Source organism: Ursus americanus, chromosome 6 (genome assembly GCF_024610735.1).
Source record: "Ursus americanus isolate L20-20 chromosome 6, mUrsAme1.1.p, whole genome shotgun sequence".
NCBI classification, from domain to species: Eukaryota; Metazoa; Chordata; class Mammalia; order Carnivora; family Ursidae; genus Ursus; species Ursus americanus.
In genome coordinates, this window is record NC_142132.1 from 31,566,529 (window position 1) to 31,582,748 (window position 16,220).

General features: G+C 48.1%; 1 protein-coding gene across 47 annotated transcripts in view; it reads left to right on the forward strand.

The window, feature by feature from the left end:
- The first annotated feature begins 976 nt into the window (after window positions 1–976).
- SORBS1 (sorbin and SH3 domain containing 1) overlaps window positions 977–16,220 on the forward strand; it is a 218,733-nt gene continuing 203,489 nt past the window's right edge. For all 47 annotated transcript variants that reach the window (XM_087862881.1, XM_087862853.1, XM_087862863.1 and 44 more), the window contains exon 1: window positions 977–1,096. The gene's annotated coding sequence lies outside the window, so the exon portion shown is untranslated. The remainder of the gene's footprint in view (window positions 1,097–16,220) is intronic.

The window sequence follows — 16,220 nt, forward strand, 5'->3', positions numbered from 1 at the left end:
ATGAGGGGAAGCTTTACTGCTTTTCGCTGCAACCCCAGAGGCCCTCACCATGGAGCCCCTGAATGTGTGTTGCATGAATGAAATCTCAGAGCCTGAGTTCAAATCCTGGTTGTATTGATTTCTGTGTGACCTTGAGCAAGCCACTTAAACCTCAACAGTTTTCCCACTTGAAAAATAGGGATTAGTGACAGTGCCTTTTTCATAAGGCTCTGAGGGTCAAATGAGAAAATACCCAGGAAGCATTAAGCACACTGGCTGGTACAGAGTATAATTATGATTGTAGCAAACATTTATGTAGCACAAAGGCCAGGCACTGATCTAAATGCTTTACATAGGTTAACTATGTTAATCTTCACTACATCTTACTACTTCTAAAAAAAGATTTTATTTATTTGAGAGAGTGAGAGAGCAAAAGCAGGGGGAGAGGGAGAGGGAGAAGCAGACTCCCTGTAGGGCAGGGAAGCTGAGCAGGACTGGATCTCACCCAGGACATGACCTGACTCAAAGGCAGCTGCTTAACCGCCTGAACCACCCAGACGCCCCACTACAACCTACTATTATACCATTTTACAGATGAGCAAACTGGGCACAGGGTAAGTAACATATGCACTCAAGACACGTTAGCTGTTATTTTTATGCCTTAGGTTCCTTCCCAGCTCCCCGCGGGCGAGCCTTCTTAAGGACCAGAGGGCGAGCGGGGCCAGCCTCGGGCCCAGCCACTGGCCAGCCAGGACAGAAAGGGTTACTGAGACCGCGCGCGCCTTGTCGCGGAAGATCCGCGGGCCCGCGCTCTCGGCTCACAATGCCGCGGGGCGGGGCGGCGGGGCGCTTCTTCGCCTCCCATTGGCGCACACGCCCCTTCCTGTCACTGCCGGACCGAGCACCGCCCCCTGGCACCGCCCACCGCCTCGGCGCTGCCGGAGTGGACGGTTCCAGACGCATGCTAATGAGGGGGCGGCCGCCGCAGCCCATTGGCCGGCCGCGGAGTGTCGGTGAAGTCAGCGCCGAGTCCCAGAAAAACAGAGCGGGGCCGACTGCAGCGTGTAGTGCGAGTGGGGCAGGACGCGCGCTTCCCGCCCGCCCGGAGACCCGCAAGGTAAGCCCGCGCCAGCCGCCCGCTCGCCCGCCCGCGCTCTCCGGATCCGCGGCCGCGGCGCCGGGGGCGTGCGGCGGCCCGGCCCCCGCGGGCGGCGCCTTTGTTCCGCGCTCGGAGGAGGCGCGTTTAAAGGGCCAGCTGTTGGAAGGACTTGGGGGACGCCCTCCCCCAGAGCATCCCCTGTGGTCACGGGGAAAACCGTGGTCCCCCTCAGCCGAACCTTCCTTCCTGCTGGGTGGATCCCCAGTCTCTCCAGGAAAGTTCCCCAGGGTGCGGGGGTCTCCGGGATTCAGGTTTTGTTTTATTTTTTGTGGGTGGGGGTACGTGCGATCATGGCCACTGCTAGGAGAGAACGTCTGCCTGCTTCATGCTGGCTGCAATATGGGTGGGTGGAGGAGACATCAAAGCCCGGGTGGGTTTACGCTGTAAAGTGAAACTACCGAGGAGGGGCTCCTCTGCAGCAGCCAGAGGAAGAAGGAGGGAGCGAGCGGCAGGATGGAGGCATCGCAGGTGTGTTCATTCATCAGCATCCCTCGGGAGGAGAGGGCGGCGGGAGGGGCGCTAGGACGATCCGTCTGGCCTAGGACCCGCCTGAATGAGCGGGTACCTGTGTAGGTCCGGGAACCCCGTGCGTGCCCATCCGCCCATGCTGCCTCATCCCCCGGAGTGACTGGCAGCATCTTGCTAGGCAGCTCATACATGGACGGAAAGCAACTCCTTTCTCCGAATTCCCTCGGCATCACTAGCTCCCACCTGGCTGCTTAACGATGTGGCTTCCTTGATAAGCGGTAGCGCCATTCAAGATAGAGGGGGAGAGAGGCTTGAAGTCATTATGTACATTTAATGGGCGAATGTGCTGTCGAATTCTGCACTCCCCCCGCCCCGCATCCACTGTCGTAAGATGGCTTTGAAATTCACCAGTGCATGCTTTCTTCGGGCAGACAGAATTTATTACGCTATTACATTGCTACATAAAAGCAGAAGGGATCCCACTGAGCCTGGCTCCTTTTATCCAGACTCTGTGTTTTCCCAGCATGTTCTGGCTGAACCTTTGGATTTTTGTTTTAAACTGAGCGCTGGGATGCTCCTGTAGTCACAGGGCCAACCTGCTGAAATTGCCAGAATTGATTTCACTGTCAATAGGAGGGAGGTTCATTTAGAGACATCATGGAACCTATCTGGCAGTCAGGCCTCTGACATCACCCCCCACCTCGTGTCCCTTTTCCTCTCATAAGTGAAGGCCAGGCAGGGATGGCTTGTCTGTCTCCACTCTCCTTGGGTTTCGAGCTCCTCTATTTAGATTCAATATTGTGTTTTTGATGGGAAGGGAAGCTTGGTGGTGGTTGAAGAGAAGGGGGTGGATTAAAAGTGGGGTGGGCAGCAGATGGGGACAGCAGCCTCAATGACAGAAAGCACATGCTGGACATTTGGAGACTCCAGGTCTACAGCCCTTAGAGACACAGGTGAGATAGAGGACTGTCTACCCACTGAGAGAGGGTGTGTGTGTGTGTGTGTGTGTGTGTGTGTGTGTGTGTTGGCTTGAGGGAGGGGTGGAGGAAGAGGATGCTGCCAGCAATTTTCTGCCCCACCCTCTTGATGCTGCCTTAAATAGCTCCTTGCCAGCCAAGCTCTGCTGTCTCAGGCTCTTGGCCTGAGGGGATGGCAGGGAGGAGTGGGTCTGTTGGCATCTTTGCTCTGGGCACTTTAGAGTGGAAGGTTAGCAAAGGGGTGGTTCTCCTGGGGTTGCCGAGAGCTCATTTCTTAGCTGGAGGGCCCTGAGTTGAGCTGTCTCTGGTGACTTCCCCCGCAGGGAATTAGCAACTGAAAAGAAATGTTTTCTACCCTGTAGGGCAAAGAGCTGGGAGGGTATTGTCATCTTCCCTTCAAGCCCACCCCAGCTGGCCAGATCACCCTCTAACCTGCTCTCTTTCTGGCTATTTGGAGAGTTTCTGTGAACTTTTCTGAAGGGATTGAGAATAATGGGGAGTGAGGTTGGAGTTCTGGGAAGGGATGAGCAGATTGCTTCTTACTGGCAGAACAAAGAACTGTTCAGCACTCCCTTTTCCCCCTAAAATAGAGTTGTGTATAGACAGCAGAGTCTGGGGTTTTCTTTGCAGAGTATGAATGGGCAGGATTCAGGAAAGAAGGCTTTTATCAGGTAGCATTGGTTATCATCTGGTCATCCAAACTTAGTTCTGGACCCTTCCCTGGACGTGGACATAGATTTGCTGTAGAGGGCACTCACTGGTCATTTAGGATTTAATCTGTCTCTGTAAAAGGAAACGGATGGTCCCAAAAAACTTTGTTGAAGGAACTCTGGACCAGAGACAGGACAGCTGGCTTTGATCCTGACCATCAACCTGCTTTGGGCTTTGGGCTAGTGGCTTCCACACTCTGGGCCTGTGTCCTTGTTGGAAAAAAGAAGGCTTTGGAGCAGACTATTTTCCCAGGTTCCTGACAGCGTTACTGGTCTTAGATTCACAAGTCCAGTTTTTTTGGTTGTGTTTTTTTTTTTTTTTTTTTGGCATTTTAAGATTCTTTTTTGTTAGCTAAACGATGTTAAAGTCATAATGTTGCTCAATGGCATGAAAGAAGTATTCTAGGACTTGGGTTCCTGATGGCTTCAGACTCACCTTTTCCTCAATTAGTACGATTTATGAGGATTTACTGTATGTAAATACTTAAGACCTAGAGTGACCTGGAGTGAGAGGCACAGACTCTCTGAGCGGTGATTTGCTGGGGTGACTTGAATTGGCATAATGCTAAGGAAAAGGAGTTTCTAGAATTCATTCTCCCTTCCTGTATATGTTTAACTCACTGCTTTATTTATGGTTATACAGGCGAATGTTCAGGTATTTAGAGCATAAGTTGGAAGAAAACAATGATTGCCAGGTTTTGCCCCCCTCACTGAAGAATTTGAGGGATTGGGAAATTTGGTCGTTTGTCCAAAGTCACACAGGTAGCAAGATGAGAAGCTGGGACAGGAACCCAGGTGGGTAGATTCTAGGTCCTGTATTCTAGATGTAACTCTTAACTCCTTCTCCCTCTGAGATTCTAAAATGATATAAAGTGAGGAGAAAATAGGGCTGAAGAAGGGAGAGATTGGAGGCGGGGTCAGGTGGGGAAGGGGAAAACACAGCCTCCAAGCTTGGAGGAGGGAGGAATGGAGGGACAAATGAAGCTGAAGGGGAGGCTTTAGCCAGCTGTGAAATAGCAGATTTCTGCAGCCCTTGGAGTGAAGGAAGCAAGAACAGGCTTGGCTTAGACAGGGGTGGGAGTGGGCGGACCTGCCTGGGCTTGGGGCTGACATGGAGTCTCCTTGGGATCTCCTGTTGACCCTCGGACTGCGGAGTGTGGTAGAGGCTGCTCTGTTGTAGGGTCAGCTGAAGCCTTTGGAGCCGCTGGGTACATACAGCGTGAACATGTGGGAAGTCAGGTGTGCTGGTGGTGATGCCAGAGAATGCTGAGGTGGGACCCAGTTCTGCTGAAGTCCCGGGTTTTTTTAAATGCCAAATGAAAGAAAGTTTTCCGTGGAATTTCTTTTCAACTCAAGCAGCGTTTTCTCCTCTGACTTTCATCGGTGTTTTGCATGTTTTATGAGCTAGTGTTTCACGGACTGCCTTTTCAAAGGGCACGCTTGGAGCTGGTTGATTCCCTGAACTGTATGTAGCTCATGTGAGGGGAGCTTCTGCCCTGGGACTTGAACTAAGCCTCTGAATGTTTCAATGAGCAATTAAAGAGCTGTGAACAGTGGTTAACCGGATCAGTAGCCATTGAAAGGCAAGGATGAAAGGTGATTAGACTTTGAAGTCTGTAGCCCAAGCCAGCAGCTGGCTTGTGTGGTGTAGTTTACTTTGGCTTGTTGGTCAGGCCTCCGAAGTGTCTCTGTAGATTCCTTGAGTTGTTCCCTCTTTTTGTGCATGGATAGGCCTGTGTGTCTGTGTATCTCACTGTCTTCCCATTCTTGCTTTCGCAGTCTTCTTCCTTTATGCATTTCTTTCTCTCTCCTCCTGCTGTATCTTTGTCTTTCTTCTTAACCTCCTCCCCCATTCTCTCTTTACTGTCAATAATACAGCTTTGTAGTGTATTTTAATGTATTTACTGTTATTAAAATTTAATCTTCTCTGTTCTTAATTTATAGTCAGTTGAGTTTGCTCTCTTTCAATGTGTGGATATGTGTTTTATACACAAAACAAACAAACCAACCAAACCCAATTAAATTGCTTTTTACTTCTTTCTGTGTGGCCTTCCATTGATTTCCACCTCCCCTCTCCCCCCCCTTTTCTTCTGTGGTCAGTAGTGGCTCTTTATAGAAAAAAAATTTCCCAGCTCACTGTCATGTGGATATTATTGTTTTTATAATAAAAACAGTTACAACAATAGAAAAAGTTTCCACCCCTGTATTGTGGACACAAGGGACACCCTCTCCCAAGAGATGTGCGCTATTTCTTGACTTCCTTCCATGGAAAGAGTGTCTGCAGTGTATTCTCCGACAGGGGCCTCTACTGTAAAGGTTGGGGGTGCTGATGGTAAGCTGGGGCTCTTGTCTGCAATTCTGGTAATGCTTAGAGTCGGGGAGTGAGGTGGGTGGGCTTATGGCCAAGAGAATACTTCTAAGAATTCGGTGTGATGGTTTTTCTTTGTTTGCCTAAGCTGGGCTAACCCGGCAGTCAGTGGCAAGACCCAGACCCCTTTGGAAAAGAATGAGATGTTTCTCAACTTTCTGATTCATCTCAGTTGGGAACCAAGGGAAGGTAGGTGCAAGGAGGGTAGGCACCTACTGATGGGTTGTAGGTGTGAAGTTCAGGTGCTTTGATGGATGCTTGCTGTAGTGCTTTAAAATTTTCTTCTGACTCAGATTAATTACAGAGAAGATTGAGTCTTGGTGCTCAGTGGTCAGCAGATAGTTTAGCGTCTAAAACTGGCCTTGCAAACAAGTAGTTGCCTTGAAATCTCTAGTTAATATGTTAAAAATTCACACGAGTTTTGTAGTCTACTCTATAATATGTATGTGCTGGTTTTAGTATAAAGGTATTTAAAATGCTTTACTGTTGGGGCCCCTGGATGGCTCAGTCGGTTAAGCATCTGACTGGCTTAGGTTGTGATCTTGGGGTCCTGGGATCGAGCCCCACATCTAGCTACCCACTTAGTGGGGAGACTACTTCTCCCGCTCCCTCTGCCCCTCCCCCTGCTTGTGCTCTCTCTCAAATGAATAAATAAAATCTTTAAAAAATATATGCTTTGCTATTGAGTACAACTGATGGTCCAGGAAAATGCTGTGTTTATATTGGGCCTTCACTTGTCCATATCCACTTGAATTATGCACAGCAGGTCCCATAGTCCAGCTGGAGAAGCCAGCAGTGGGGCAGGCATCAAACCTGGTGGTGTGGAGAGCTGCCCACCTTCCTGCTGGCTCTGCCAGACCCACTGGGTGTCCCAATCACAAAGACCTCATCCATGTCCCCAAAGATCAGATTCTCCCTCCCACCGGGGCTTTTTCCTCACCAGAAGACCTTTTCTCCTTTGCCTGGCTGCTTCCATCTCCTTTCAGACTCTCCTCACATCTGAAAGAGGTGCTTTGTTTCCTGTGTTCAGCGGTAGCCGGTTGGTTCCCTGTCTGTCTTTTCTACCAGATTGTGAGATCTGGCAAGACAGAATCTGTTTCATCTCTTTTGAAATTCAATTTTAATTTACATCAAAGTCATATTTTATTTATATATATGTATATATGTGTATATGTGTGTGTATGTAGTGTGTATACATATGTATATAGTGTATATATATATATATATATATATATACACTTTTAAAAGTCAAGTAACACTGCAAGGCTTATAAAGAAACACTGTGTCACCCCTTCTTATTCCAGGGATTACTCCCCAGAGTCAGTCACTGAACGTGATTTTCTATTGCTGCAGTAACAAATTACCACCAACATAGTGGCTTGAAGCAAAATAAATTCATATTATGGTTATGTAGGTTAGAAGTCTGAAAAAGTTCTCACTGGGCTAAAATAAAGGTGGTAGCAGGGCTGTGTTCCGTTTTGGAAAGAATCTGCTTCCTTGCTTGCGTCTTCTAGCTTCTAGAGGCTGCCTGCATTCCCTGGCTCCTGGCCCCCTTCCCCTGCCAGAGCCGGCTGGTTGAGTCCCCTCCCACTGCATCGCTCTGACTTCTCACATAGTCCCGTCTTCCTCTGACTCCCTTCTTCCTCCCTCTTCCACTTTTAAGGACACTTGTGATTACTTTGGGCTTGCCTGCATAATCTAGGGTAATCTCCTTATTTTAAGGTCCCTTGATTAGCAACCTTTATTCCATTTGCAACCTTAATTCCCCTTTGCCAGGGAACATGTTTATAGGCTGGGGGGGTAGGATATGGACATCTTCCTGTTTGAGGGGCCATTATTCTGCCTACTACAGTCACTTCCAATTCTTTTAGCTATTTTTCCTGATATTGCTATTATATTTGTGAGTTCCCTGCTTACAGGGCTATTTCTTATTGTTCAATTGGATATTATTCATTGATGTCCTACCATGGATTAGAGGAGCCCTTATTCTCCTCTTCTCCCTGCATGTATCTGTTCACCCTGTCCTCCCAATATGGTTACATCAATGCTTACTTTATCTTGGCTGTGTAAATAGTGTTCATGGCTGAGTCATATAGTTGTGCTATAATGATATTTCCTTTCTTGTACATCTTTTTTTGTTGTTGATAATTGCCTTCTCTTTTCTATTTAGTTTTCTATGTACTTATTACTAATTCTCAAAGTTTCTGACAGAATTTTAAAACATCTGTGTTTTATAACATATGTTCCTTTTCATTTTATTATCATTTTTTCCCCTTGGAGACCTCCCTCCCAGAGGCCTCCAACTCTCTCCTCTTTTCTGGGTTAATTGACCTATAGGCCTGTGCTATTTCTCATTCTGGGTTCCTTTACTTTGTCCTGGGCTGGCTCCTCTGTTTCCTCTTTCTTGGTTTATTTCCCAAGAGGGTCTGTGGAAGTTGATCACTTCAAACTTGCTGAAATATCCTTATTCCATATTTATACGGTCATTTGATTTGCCTAGAATTTTAGGTTGGTCCCTTAGAATTTTGAAAGCATTGCTCCACTGTCGTCTAGGTTCCAATATTAATGGCAAAAATTCGGATGCCATGGTGATTCTCGATCACTTATGGGTAACCTGCTTTTTTCTCACTGAAAATTTTTTGGATCGTCTCTCTTTCTCTGTATTGGAACTTTTCTTGCATTTAAAATCATTGTGCTGGGTCCTTAGTGTGCTGCTTTGATCTGAAGACTCACATTCTTCAGTTTTGGGAAATTTTCTTATATTTTTCTTTTGATAAGTTCTTTTTTTTTTTTTTTTTAAGATTTTATTTATTTATTTGACAGAGAAAGAGATAGCCATCAAGAGAGGGAACATAGGGAGGGGGAGTGGGAGAGGAAGAAGTAGGCTCCCAGCGGAGGAGCCTGATGTGGGGCTCGATCCCAGGACTCTGGGATCACGCCCTGAGCCAAAGGCAGATGCTTGATGACTGAGCCACCCAGGCACCCCTTTTCTTTTGTCTTTGGAACTCCTCAATTAGTTGGGTGTTGGACTTCCTGGGTTGAGTTTACAATTTTTATTTTTATTTTATTTTTTTAAAACATTTTATTATTTTTTTAAGTAATCTCTACACCCATTGTGGGTCTTGAACTTACAACCCTGGGATCAAGAGTCACATGCTATACCAACTGAGCCAGCCAGGTGCCCTGAGTTTATAATTTTAAAATCTTTTATTTCTTGTTTTACATTTTATTTTTGTTTTACTTTGTGAGAGACACCTTCAGCTTCATTCTTAACCCTCTTGAATTTTCAAATTTGTTTTTGTGGTTTTGCATGAAATATGCGTGCATGTTTACTTTCTAGAACTCCTTTGTTCTCTGATGCTCACTTTTGTTTTTTTTTTTGTTTTTTTTTTTTTTTTAGTAGTATCTTGTTCTTGTTTCATAGGTTTTTATTTTTGTTTTGTTTTTGTTTCTGGTGGGGTTTTTTTTTGTTTTTTTTTGTTTTTTTTGCTCTTTTCTGCTTTGTCTTTGTTTCCTCCAAGCCCCTTTTTCTGCCTGTTTTGGTCACTGAATTTCTCATTGGAGCTGTTCTTCCACTGATCCTTGACTGTCCATTTATATTTTAAGATTGCTGATTGGGCATTTGTGTGACAAGGAAGGGGACTTATCTTCATTGTAGGTTTCCAGAAGAGAGCTTGCTTTAAATGTCTGTGCCTATAGATCTTTTCTCAGGGGGATGCTGGGTTTTCCTGAAGACAAATGTTGCCTGGGGGTGTAATAGCCTGGATGTCCTGCATTGTGGGAGCCTTATGGGAAAGGAGGCTGGGTACCCTGTTTGGTATGCAGACTTTCACTCACTCTGTTCTTTTCTGAAGGTTGCCCCCTTCTCTCCCTTCTTCTCTCAGCTGTGTCTGAATCCAGAGTCTCTAGTGTAGTTTGCCTCAACAGTGAATCTCTGCCTTCTTCTGCCTGAGGGAGAGAAGTTACCAGGATGAGTAGGTTGTAGGAGAGGCAACCCTGGGCTGTAAGTGCTCCTTCACCAAACTTTTAGCAGACTCTCTTTTTCGCCCCTCTCCCCTCCCCTCTTAGTCCTTGGTGCCTTCAATTCCTGAGGCTTCTGTTTCTTTGGCATAAGTCCCCACTTGCTTAGTGTCTCCCTCTCCTGTTTGCACTTAGCAGAGCAGAAACCTGAATCAGCTACTGCAGGGCCGTCAGCTCTCTGTCTTCCAGAATTCTGTTGATAGATCTCATCTGCCATTGTCATCTTTCCATTAAAAATCAAAATTTTCTACTGTCCTTTTAGTGGGGTTCTAGGAGAAAGCAGGGATAAATATGGGTGTTTAACCGTCTGATTTAACTAGAAGTTTCATCTCTTTCTCCAAGCCCTTAAACTGGTACCTGCTAGAGATAGCATATATTCTCAAGAAACGTTTATAAACTGATTGAATGCATGTTTCTAAGATGGTATGCGTACAGTTAGCTGAGAGATTTCAAGAGAGTCCCAAGCATACAATCTTATAAGAATAAATCCACTGTTTATTTTGAGATGGACCTAGTAACAGGCAGCAGATGAGCCCTTCTCCCTGCGCCGTGTAGGATAAGCAGCACCGTGAGGCGTCCTACACTTATTGGGCTGGAGAGACGAAGCTCGGGTGCTATCTCCAGCCCCATCACTAATGACCTGGGTCATCTTGAAAAGTCACTTAACCTGTCCAGGTCTTGGTTTCCCCAGCCTTGAAACGAGCTATTGGTCAAGATTTGATTCACTTTACTGCTGTAAGTACCTGCTGTGTCAAGGCATGGTGTTCGGATCCTTCTGGGTATCTCCTCTAAGGCTGTCAGGTCAGTTTTTTATATATACGTCTGTTAGGACTTTTGTCACACTGAACAACTGTGGCTTTTATGTCCTTCTCTTGATTGTAGTTCCGTGCCTGACAGTTGGTACTCTGCAGTTTTAATCTCTCCCTCTGGACGGCGGGCTCCTTGTGAGGGCCACATTGTAGTCATCTCTGTATCTTTGCGTCCGACATAGCCCTTGGTGCGTAGGCGTATGGTAAATGTTAGGCTTTTCCACCGTGATGAGTACATCACGGAGATATGGAAACAGGAGGTGCTCTGTCAGGATCCCCGGACCTGGCTCGGAGAATGAGGCCTTGCTCCTTGGGAGTTTAGCTGCATGCTCCTTGGCTCAGTTATGGACCTGGAGGCCCAAATCTCAAAGGCACTGATGGGAAAGTCAGCAGAGAGAGCCGTTCTGTACCACAGCCCCGACACTAGAGGATTGTTTCCCCCCCAGACAGGTCACCGTCATGTATTTGTTTAATCGACCTCATACTGTTACAAGTTAAGCTCAGATTCATCTTAACTAAGAAAGTGAATTATAGCTATAATCCTGTGTTTATAGTGTTTACAGATGTTTAAGTGCTTTTTCATAATTTATTTTCATTTTCCTAAATGTGAGCTAATGTGCCAGGACTAGTAAGTAGACCTTTCAGGGAGATAAATTTGGCTTCACAGAAGCACTTTTCATCCTGAGAGCCATTCCCTGCTGTATTGCATTTGGGAGGCCCTGAGCTCCTTGCCAAGCCAAGGTTAGATGTCCATTGGCCCGGGAGCCTGGGAAATCAATTCTGGGGTGGCAGAGGAAGTCTTATTAGAGCACCTGAAAAGTCCTTTGCATTTGATTTGTTCAACAAATAATTACAGAGCACCGACCATACACCAGGGTCTGGGCTGGGCTCTGAGAATAGAGCAGTGACCAAAGAGAAGTGGCCTCTGTTCTCCTAGAATCATAGACTAGAGCTGAGCTTTCCAGTGTGGTAGACACCAGCCATATTCATTTTAAATTAATTAAAATGAAATACAGTTTACAATTCAGTCGCTCGTTCACACCAGCCACATTTCCCGTGCTCATAGACACCAGTTCCCATCATCTCAGGAAGTTCTCTTGGGCAGCCTGCTCTGGGCTACAGAGCTAAGCTTCTGTGTTTCTAGACCAGGCATCTGTGATTAGCCTTGTTTCACAGCAGAGGCAGCTGATGCAGAGAAAAGCCATTTGTTTTAGGTCGTGTCGCTGGATGGGCCCGAGCTGGGAACAGAGCTGTTCTCATGGAGCTTGGCTCTTCTTGCTTGGAAGCGAGGTGGGGAGCAGAGTGATGAAGAGCGTGGCCTGTGTGCTCAGCTGCCTGTGTCCACAGCCTGCGCCTGCTGCTTCCTAGAGCCAGCTGCTCCTCTGTGGCTCAGGTGCGTCACCTGTCAAGTGGAGAAAGTAACGGTACCTCCTGACAGGACTGTGGGTGATTCAGTGACGCAAGCGTTTAGACTTCCTGACGCGTGGTAGTGCTGGATGCTGTGTTGAGGAGAAGGACACAAGTTATTGGAGTCAAGGAGGCATTTTCAAACAGGAGACTGTAGAGTGGAAAAAGAACATTGGCAGGTGAGGCTGTGTTTGCAGAGCTGACTGACCACCTGGAGAGGGGCACAGAACTGAATGTGTCTAAGCCAGGGGCTGCTTTGGGCATGAGAGCTGATGTAAAAATGCCAGTGAAGCTCTCCGAATCCCAGTCCTGGTCACTGACACTTGAACAAGGATCCCTTTGACGTCCCCTTCCTTCTGGTCTGCCACTACCCATGGACCTTTCTCCTGTCCCCAAACATTTCTTCTCCCCCTACTGTATTTCCACCTTGGAGGGGCGGGGTCTCAGATGTTTGCAAACAGCCCCCTGGAGTTGAGGGATGTGCAGAGGTGTGTGGAGGAGAGAAGGGATAGATCCTGGGTGATTTGGCAGTTGGATCCTAGGCTTCTCTTTGGGGTTTCTGTCGCTTGGTGATTTGCTCACTCTTGCAAGCAGGTCCACCTGGTGTGGCCTGATGTGCTCAGGGTGCCCCGTTTTGAGGAGAAAGGGAGCTCTGATGTTAGCCCCAGGGCCGGGAGGGCGCCCCATTCCAGCGAATCCCTGCTTGCATGTGGAACTTTAGTTTAAGAAGCGCTTTAATAGCCTCAGCCTCATTGCGTCCTTTGAACAAGTGTCGATGAACATGTAGACATGGCCCCCACCCTCCCCAGCTTTTTCCTTCTTCACTCTGGCAGCAAGAGCACGGGGCTCTTGGCTTCCCCAGCAGGCATTCAGCAGTTTGTTTTAGGTTTTGAGGTGGGAAGGTTGTGGTATGACAGTGTGTGTGGGGGTGGGGAGGTGACAGCGCTGTAGCTGTACCTGACCGATATGGCATCTCATGTCGGCCAGGTGAGGCACACAGGGCAGGTGGTTGAGAAGCCCAGTGACAGACCCCAAGTCAGGTGTCTGGCGGTGGTGGACCCAGGACTGACCTGGGTGGACACTGCTCTTGGCAACCTGGGTTCTCACTGTGCCATACACATGCTGCCTGAGGACCGTGATGAGGAGTATTACAGACTTGTATGTTATCCTCTACCTGGCTTTGCCAGTCTCGTTCTCATCTGGGTGGTGACTTTCCACCCTTCATGGATGATGTTCTAGCTCAGAGCAGCCGTGACAGGAATGGGTGCTTAGAAGATCCCGGAATTGCCCGCGTGTCAGTGCGCAAACTCATTACTCATTTATGTAATGCCTAGTGCATCGATTATTAACAGCAGCCTGGAGGCCAGCCTTTGAGTTTGGTTTCCCAGTATGAAGGGTCACTAGGACGTATCTGTTGAAATCCAAACAGTTTCTCTTGTTGCCTGCAGTTTGTGTGGAACCTGGCAGCTGTGCATCCGGGCGGTTTCCTAGTGTGACCTGTGAAGAACTCGTTCACGTGCAGATTGCTCTTCTCCTTTTGGAGTTTGCCTTTCCTACGTCCGGGCAGATCCAGGGTGGAGGGACTGTTTCCTGTGAGCACAGAATGATGGTCGGGGGTTGTGGCTATTGATGCTACATGGAGGGGGGACCATGTAAACACTTGCGTGTTATGCTGATGTTTGGGAGTCTTTCCCAGGCTGCTGTAACATATACACTGCTGACTCTTCTGTGCGGGCGCCTCACCTTATAGACAGCGCACCCAGAAGGCTGGCGAGAGGAGAGGATCCCGCAGCTGGTGGGGAGGTGGGATAGGCCGGAGCTGGAACTGGGAGATCTGTCACTGCCCCAGTGGCCTGGACAGTGGGCTTGAGAGCAGGCCGGGGATCTGGATGGAGAAGCCAAGGCAAAAGGAGGAACTGGGCTGCTTTAAGCAGGACAAAATGAATGGAGTCTCCAGAGAAAGAAAAACCCCATCAGGGACGGAAGATAGAGTAGCTAGAGAAAGCTGGACTCGGGAGGCCCAAGGGCCTAAGCAGGGTCGGGTGCCGGCTGCTGACAGACGGGTTGCCAGGCCTGTGAGCCTGAGCCAAGACAGTCTCAGGCCTTTTAGGATGGTTTTGTGTTTGCTTTGTGGGGCCTTTATGTTGGGCATGGTGCGTGAGTGAGCCAGGACTGGCAGGTGTGAGGGGGCGAGGCCCCCCAGGAACTGGGAAATGTTAGTCATGCCTGAGCACGGAGAGGAGATAGGGCTCCTCTTCCAAACAGCTGCTGCAGGAGGAGGCCCCGCAGCCTGTCAGCCTATGGTACCGTCCACGGTCTTGGTTTGATCTTGAATGTGTAAGGTCGTGGCCATTTCAGCACTCACCTGAAGTATTGTTGTGAATCATTTTCCCTTCCTGGAGTCAGAGGGGCTCCAGTAAAGAAGAGGTTTTGTGGCCGTGGTTCTGGATTCCCCAGGTTGCTGCCTCAAGGAACATATACCTGGGCAACCAGGAAATCCAGAGGTTACCCTGGATAGCAGTGTACGTACCTCCTTGGGCTATCTTGATGGGTATTTTCGTTGGGTGCTCCTTTTCAATGTAGCAAGGAAGAACAAGTGCTGTTAGAAGATGTAAAATATTTAATACTCTCTTTAAAAAATTAAACTGCACAGGGGCGCCTGGGTGGCACAGTTGTTAAGCGTCTGCCTTTGGCTCAGGGTGTGATCCCAGCGTTCTGGGATCGAGCCCCACATCAGGCTCCTCCGCTAAGAGCCTGCTTCTTCCTCTCCCACTCCCCCTGCTTGTGTTCCCTCTCTTGCTGGCTGTCTCTCTCTGTCAAGTAAATAAATAAATAAAATCTTAAAATAAATAAATAAATAAATAAAAAATTAAACTGCCCAGAAGCCTTTGGTTGGTGGTGCCCATTGCAACAAGCATGGTTTCCAGGAGTGTCTTCCTAGGGCTTTTGAGCTTCCCAGAAGGGGTGTGGGACCCCACTCCCGGCAGGGCTGGCTGGGAGGTCTGGAGGAGGCCCACCTGCTTGCTTGGTCCAAAGGCAGTATTGGGACTGAGTGACCCCTTCAGAGGTTGGAAGCTAGGGTCTGTTTTGATAAGGAGGGGGGAGTAAAGGGGAGGAGAACTCACCATCCTTTTGGGGCTTGTTCATTCATTTTATGTTATTGGCCCGTTAGGCACTTAGCTTCTCCATCTAGCCTCCAGACTTTGCCTCTACCGTTTCCTTAGCCTGGAGTGTTCTTTCGTCCCTTTACCTAGCCAGGTCTGCCCATCCTTCAGATGTCATCTGCAGCAGCATGTTCCTGGGGAAGCCATCTCTGATCCCCTGGAGCAGTTTAAAACCTGCTGTTTGAGGCTTTCATGATTCAGTGGTTCTGGACAGAACATTCTTCACAGCATTTGTCTCAGCTGCTTTGTTACACTTGTTTGGGAAATCATTGTTTGTCTGCCCACCCCACCAGTCTATAGGATCCACAATGGCCGTGGCCAGGGCTGTTTCTCAGCCACATTCTGTCCCCTGTGCCCAGCATGTGCCTGGCCCACAGAAGGGGCTCACTGGCTGTGAGCAAATTACTTCATTTACTAAGTTTTGGGTTCTGTTGCAGATTCTGGGAATATAAAGAGAACAAAACACCCCTGCTGTCCTCACGCTGTTCCTAATCTAGAGCAGTGGGTGAGCTCTCAAGAGATCGATTGAGTGGCAGGAAGAAAACATAAGTTAAAGTTCTATTTATTCTTTAACTCAAACATAAGAAAGATGTAGCTTTCCTATTTATAGTTGTACAGATTTTATAATTAACTTATAAGTAAATATGCTGAAAGCTATTTTACTAACAGGAAGGTGTGATCAGAAAGTTTGGTGACCTGGTCTGAAGGGAGAGGTAGGCACATGAAAAGGTTTTTGTGCCCAGGTGTGATAAACACAAAGTTAGGGCAAGTAGCAGCTGCAGTGAGGGCCACCATGGAGGTGGGAGGGGGCTGGAAGAGGACCAGAGGAGGGCGTTCCTGATAAAAGACATGGGCACCAGCATGAACAAAGGCGGGGTGGCATGAGAAGGCTTAGTGCATTGGGAGAGGTCAGTACTTTACTAAGGCCGGGAGTATAAGGCTGGGGGAGGGCCTGCTAGAAGCCACTGCTGGTTTGGGGAGGGATTGAGAATTGGGAATGCCAAGATGGCTGAGACGGGCCCCTGCCTGCAGGTTGGACATAGTCTAGTTGGGGAGAGAATTGTGTACACGTGCCCTAAGGGGAAGACAGTGCAGTGAGTGCCTGGATTCAGAACAAGGTGGATATTTGGGTTGGGGGGGATCAGGCTGGTCATGCTTT